The sequence below is a fragment of the Chaetura pelagica genome, unplaced genomic scaffold (genome assembly GCF_000747805.2).
Source record: "Chaetura pelagica isolate M959 unplaced genomic scaffold, ChaPel_1.0 scaffold31, whole genome shotgun sequence".
NCBI classification, from domain to species: domain Eukaryota; kingdom Metazoa; phylum Chordata; class Aves; order Apodiformes; family Apodidae; genus Chaetura; species Chaetura pelagica.
This window is the reverse complement of record NW_009952481.1, coordinates 3,513,859-3,519,614: the sequence shown is the minus strand read 5'-3', so window position 1 is coordinate 3,519,614 and position 5,756 is coordinate 3,513,859.

Sequence of the window (5,756 nt, the reverse complement as noted above, 5' to 3'; positions counted from 1 at the left end):
GGGGGGGGAATTGGGACAGCACCTCCATGCTCTCTAGTGTATTAAAACACGCAGAGAGAATAATACTATAAAAAAAAAAAAATTAAAAAATCCTTTAAAGTCTCTGAACTTACAGAGGCAATTGCAGGATTACCTCTGAGCACAGCCTGAAGTTGACAGCAGACTGAGGCAAAACAACAGCTACTTACTGGCATGGCAAGTATCGAAGAGAAAGGCAAGTTTTGACACTAGGCCAGAGTCTTAACTCCAATAGGAAGTGCAAAAGGAGCTGTAATTCCCACATAGCACATGGGAATTCATTCTTCAACATCTCATAAAAAAAACCCCTACAAACAGTACATCCAAAAAATGTGAACGTAACTGCTGCTCTGCACCAGCAGAAAACCCAAATAGCTCCGTGTCCTGTCCCTGGCGATGAACAGGGAGTGCCCCTTCCTGGGGTTTGCTCCCCGGGGAAGCCAAATGTGCCAGGCTGAACACATTGTGGAAGGGATTTGAAGTCTATTTTTTTCTGGAATTTGAGGGCCAGATTCAGGTCCCCACTTTCATTAGTCACTGTGTTCATCTTTTCTGGAGCGGGTGGAATAAAGCTATCACACATGCCAGTTACCTTACCTCAGAAAAGTGTATTTGCATCTGAAAAGGACAGCTGCAACCCACACACATTGAGCCCCAACAGATTTCAGAGCACCGAGGGCTCTAGCTCTCTTCCTTTTTCCCAGAAAGACCCCTGTGCACTCTTTTCCCTTTCTCTTTTAAAAAATTAAGTGCCCATGAGGAGTACTCAGAAAAGACAGCTTCAGCCCAGCCACCCTGTAAATTCCCCCTGCAGACAGCGGGGGGAAATAGGCTCCTTCTGCAGGTAATGGGGGTACCCAAATAAAATCCTTATTCAGAAACAGCCTCAAAAGACTGTCCCAGTGCTCAGGGCACCCCTGGAAATCAACGTAGCCAGGCTGGTGTTGGCCTGAGTGTCTCCTTTCCCTGCCTCATCTTCACACTCCCTATCCATGAGGAAATAAGATGGTTCGGTGTTATGTCATCCAGAAATTCTTCTCTTCACTAATGAAGACTTATTAAAAGATAATTTCTGCACCAAGTTGAAGTTCCTGGGATGGTGTATTAAACAGGATCTGTCTTGCCATGTTGCTTCTAAATGGGAAGTCTCATTCCATGCTGCCAATAACTTTCTGTCCATAAAAAAAAGAAGTGAGTTTATAAAATCCTGCAATTTAATTTTGTTTATTATTTGTTAATTTAGATGTATGTTAATGACAGTCATGACAATGTAGAAGAGTAAAACTTTTTCCAAGTCAAGTTATAGTTTGTCTGGTTGGTGGAGAACACATGGCATTTCACTGCCCCCATTTTATCCTCATATTTTGCACTCTTTCTGAAAGATAATCACAGTATTTACCTTTAAAGCAGTCTGCAGAAGGGGAACTCACAGACCAGCTCTGCTCTTCCCATGAACAGAGACTGCTTTGTTTAAAAAACTTACATGCCATTAAATTGAGTAATTCTGTGGGCTGAATTCTGTGCCCAGGCTCAATGGGAACAGCTGATGGATGGAAGCCACAAAGGCGTTGTTTGCAGTTTTCCTATCAGTTTTCTATCAGGTCTTCTCTTAATTACAACAAATTGTTTCTCGTATTTTCCATTGTGGCAGTCCTCCTTGTCAGTGTTTCCTTGGCTCTGGGAAGTGAGTAGCCTGGATAAGGCATTATCTTAGGCAATATCTGGAGCACAGCTGGCAAAGATCCCTCAATACAGCTTTATACCCCATTTCAGCTTTTCTGAGGCTGTGGCTTTGAACACCTCGGTGCCTTGGGGAGCTCCAAAGGTGCTCGGATGGGCAGGGGTGCAGGCCACTGTGTGTAGTGAACACTTGAATGAAGGCTGCATAGGTGTAATGAACTTGTATGACTACAGCTGAATTTCTGCTCCTTATTTCCTCTTTATAAAGGGAGGGTTTGTCTTGCTGCAGACCTGCAAAGGCACAGGGTTGTGCAGAGCTCCCATTCCAGAGTGGTAAATCACTGGCAGAACACTGAGACTGTGCTCCCCCTTTGCCCTGCACCACAGCTGGATCCAGGTGTGGGGGGTGTTCAACGATTACACAGGTAGAGATTTTGAAGTACCAGCTTCAGGGAGAATCCCACTGAGATACCATTTGACAAGGTTTCCCTATGTTCTTTTTCTGTCCAGAAGAGCTGCTTGCATAGAATTTGAAAATGTTAAGACTTCGGATTTTTTAACACTTGTCTGAGCATTACCAGAACCATTGCCCTTATGTGCAGAAATATAGGCATTTCTCTAGTATATGCATAATTAGTCTGACACTTTCCAGAGCCTCATAAATGGCTGCGCATGCTCAGAAGGTCCCTAAAAGTGCTGGATTTCCCTAGAGTATACAGAGATCAATCATGCATGCTGGGTCTGATACTCCCTATTTTTATTACTCAATTAAACAGCTCAGTTCAAGGTTCAGTATATTGAACAGCATGAGACCAGATTAGAGTAGCTGAAATCAGGATGCAAGAAATGTAGAAGATTTAAGACTAAGCTGTAACTCGGATGACTAGAAACTATCAAAGAAAAAAACTGGAAATGAGGAATGTCCCTTGGGAAAAGGTCAGCAAATCCATCTGCCTATAGACAGCCAGAAGCTGTCTCTGCATTACACAGGTTTGATCATTTCCTGCCAAGGTTATGTGTGTTGGCTTTATGCAAGTTGAGACGATTGTGTAGTGTCGTGCTATATGAATTCTTTATCTTTTTCTTGCAGTATTCTATCTTTATTGACTCTATTGTTTATTTCATTTTTTAAGGCAAAATTTTCTATTAATTGACATGAGAACTTCATTTCCTTGGGGAAAGCTGTGTGAATCTCCTCTAGTAAAGATGAAGTAGCTCTATACCAGCTTTCTTCACCTGAAACCTCCTGCTTTGACTCCTGTACCATCACATCTCTCAGTCCCCAGACATGATGTGCCCAGTTCCTCCCTGCTGGTGGCTGAAGAGATTAAGAGATGCATTTTACTCCTTGAGTGAAGCTGCCTGGGAGGTCCTATGTGGCCTGTTTGTGACTCAACTGCAAATAGCAGTTCCTTCAGCCATAGCAATTCAGAACATTGCAATTCTGTGTCTCTACCCTAATTAATGAGTGTTTTTATCTTACCAGGGCCTTCCAGAGCTAATGAACAAACTGAAATACTACCTCTTGGTCAAGTGTTAATCGAGATCCTGAAAAACTGTGGGAAGGGATTGTGGGGGCATCCCACCACTTACCAGGAAAGTTCAGTTGCCATTTGAGGCATAAATTGCCAAAACAGGAATGCAGGAGAGGGTAAGAATAAATGAACAAGTACATAATGAAGAGCACGATGGAGGCATTAATCACGGAAAACACCCTGGACCAGAGCGTTTACTTTAGTTATAGTGACACAGCTGGGAATTACATGCTCTAAATTTGAGGATGGGAAACAAAGTATTACTTTGAGAGCTGTGAAAATTGAGGGCACAAAGCACCTCACATTTAATAGCGAAACCACCTTCTTTTCTTAGCTACAAGTGAGAGAAGAGGAAGTGAGTAACTAGTAATTCTACTCACACAAGGAAGCATGGGTATCAGAAAGAAGAACTTAGGAGCTAGGGAACTTCCCCACCTTTTTTTAGCTGTCTTGAAAGTAAGAACAATTCCTTGTTCAAGGGGAACACATAGACTTCTTTGTGGTGTGTTGAACCTCTACCTTTTGTTCTCCAGAAGGCTGTGAAGCGGAATGACTTCAGGCTGAAGTCTTCTTTTTAACAGTACCCAAAGGGTGAGACAAAGCCCATCCATATTAGGAGAAAACCCACTCCATGGCTGGATGAGAGGCTGAATTAAATCAGGGCTCACCTCTCACCCTCAATTCTTCTCAATCTGCAGCCCAAGGGAGATACTAAGGATTATAAGCTCACAGAAAACTAGAATGATAAATAGCTATAAAGGCCTCCTGATATAAAGACCTGGAATTGATGCTTCTGTCTTGGAATGAGCCCTAAGAAAGAAAAGAGCAACATTCAGCTCTCAGTTTGGATGCCAGTCTCAGATCTGGGTGGTGGAAAAAGCTGCCAAGGGGATCCTTGCTGGAGTTAATGGGAGGCCCTGGTTCTTTCTGCCTAAGCAGCTTCTCCAAACATAGTGAGGACAGAAAGTTCTTGGGGAAGATTTCCAGCTATTTATCACCAGCTGGGAATCTGGTCCATCTGGTTAAATAGCTACTTTCATAGGACTCTTCCTACCTGCCATGAAGACTCCTGCTGTGGGAGAAAAGAAGCTAGTGAGAACCATCTAGCATCTGAGTCATAGGGTACAGGACAACTAGGTCACAAGGTAGGGAGAAATACTCAGTATTAAGCCTAGACAGCAGGCTGTTCTCTTTGTCAAATACACAGGGAGACCTGAAGCTTTTGCTTTCAGCTCCCTATCTCTTTTTTCCTTTAGCAGTGAAAATTCTATCTAGCACATGACTGCAGTAAAAAATGTGCCTGCTTAATTTTGCCTAACAGATCTTTAACATACTCTTGATGCCCTTTAATTTCCTCAAGAATTCATGTGTGAGTCACTCATCATGGACGCTGGGTATTGGGAGAAGTCATCCAGCTAAATGCTCATGCTGTTGTTCCCAGCTCCCGTGCAGCTGCTGTAACTATAAAATCCAGCCCAGATAATTGAAGAAACAGGTACACACCTCGCCCTTAAGGAGATATGCACGCTCCTTAGCAGATACCAATGGTAGGACACAAACATGAGTCTAGAGGTTGGCTCTAGCTTCCTATTTTTTGTCCTTGACTCCAAAGAGGCCTTTGTCTAAGCAAAGTAAACTTTTATTTAGCTAAGACAAACCAACCTTTGAAGCAGCAAACTTTGCAGAAGCAGCAAATCTTGTAAAAGAAATCTCATAAACCCATACATTCTTTCCTGTTGGCAATGGTCTTTGATTTGACAGAACATTTTTCTTCAGAACTGCTGTGCTTTTCAGCTACAGGACTTCGCAATGTTTCTTGCCCAAACTTACTAGAATTAAAACATATTCATGCTGCTTTCTGCATGGGAATTTGACAAGCCTGAATGTCGCATAGGTATTTGGAAACATCTGTCTTGGGGACTCCAGCCCTGACCTGCACTTCCAGAACTCCAGGAAATTTTTCCAAGTTATTTTAAATCTCCTATTCTTTTCCAATGCATGAGTTGACATTTCTAGAGAGACTGTACCTTGGGGAGAATATACAAACAAGCAGAGGGGCAGTGGACATTGCTTACAAGGACTTTGTTCGAAGCTCTTGGCTTTCAGGTCTGTTTTCTCTCACTGCTTCACTGTTGAGGAAACAGTTCAGTGCTGGCTACTCCTGTAACAGGAGCTGGTCACATAGCTTGTGAATTGGCACATCTCGTGCCTTCAGATATGCTGGAGAACATGCTGGGGATGTTAGTTAAAGCACCCAGAGTCTTGGTTTATGATTTACCACTGCCATATGAGGAACACTTATCCTGAATCCATTGTCCTGAAATCACCCCTGGCGGCAGCTGCAAGTTTCTTAAGAAAGACATGCAAGAAAGCAAAACTGGACACTGTCTCCTCACACAAGAATTACATCTGCAATGTCCCTCTCCTCCTGTTCGCAATGATTTGCCAGACATACTCTTCTGACACACATTTTATCAAGTCATCCTTTATAACTGCTTTCTCAGGTTGCCTTCCTCAGCAGGA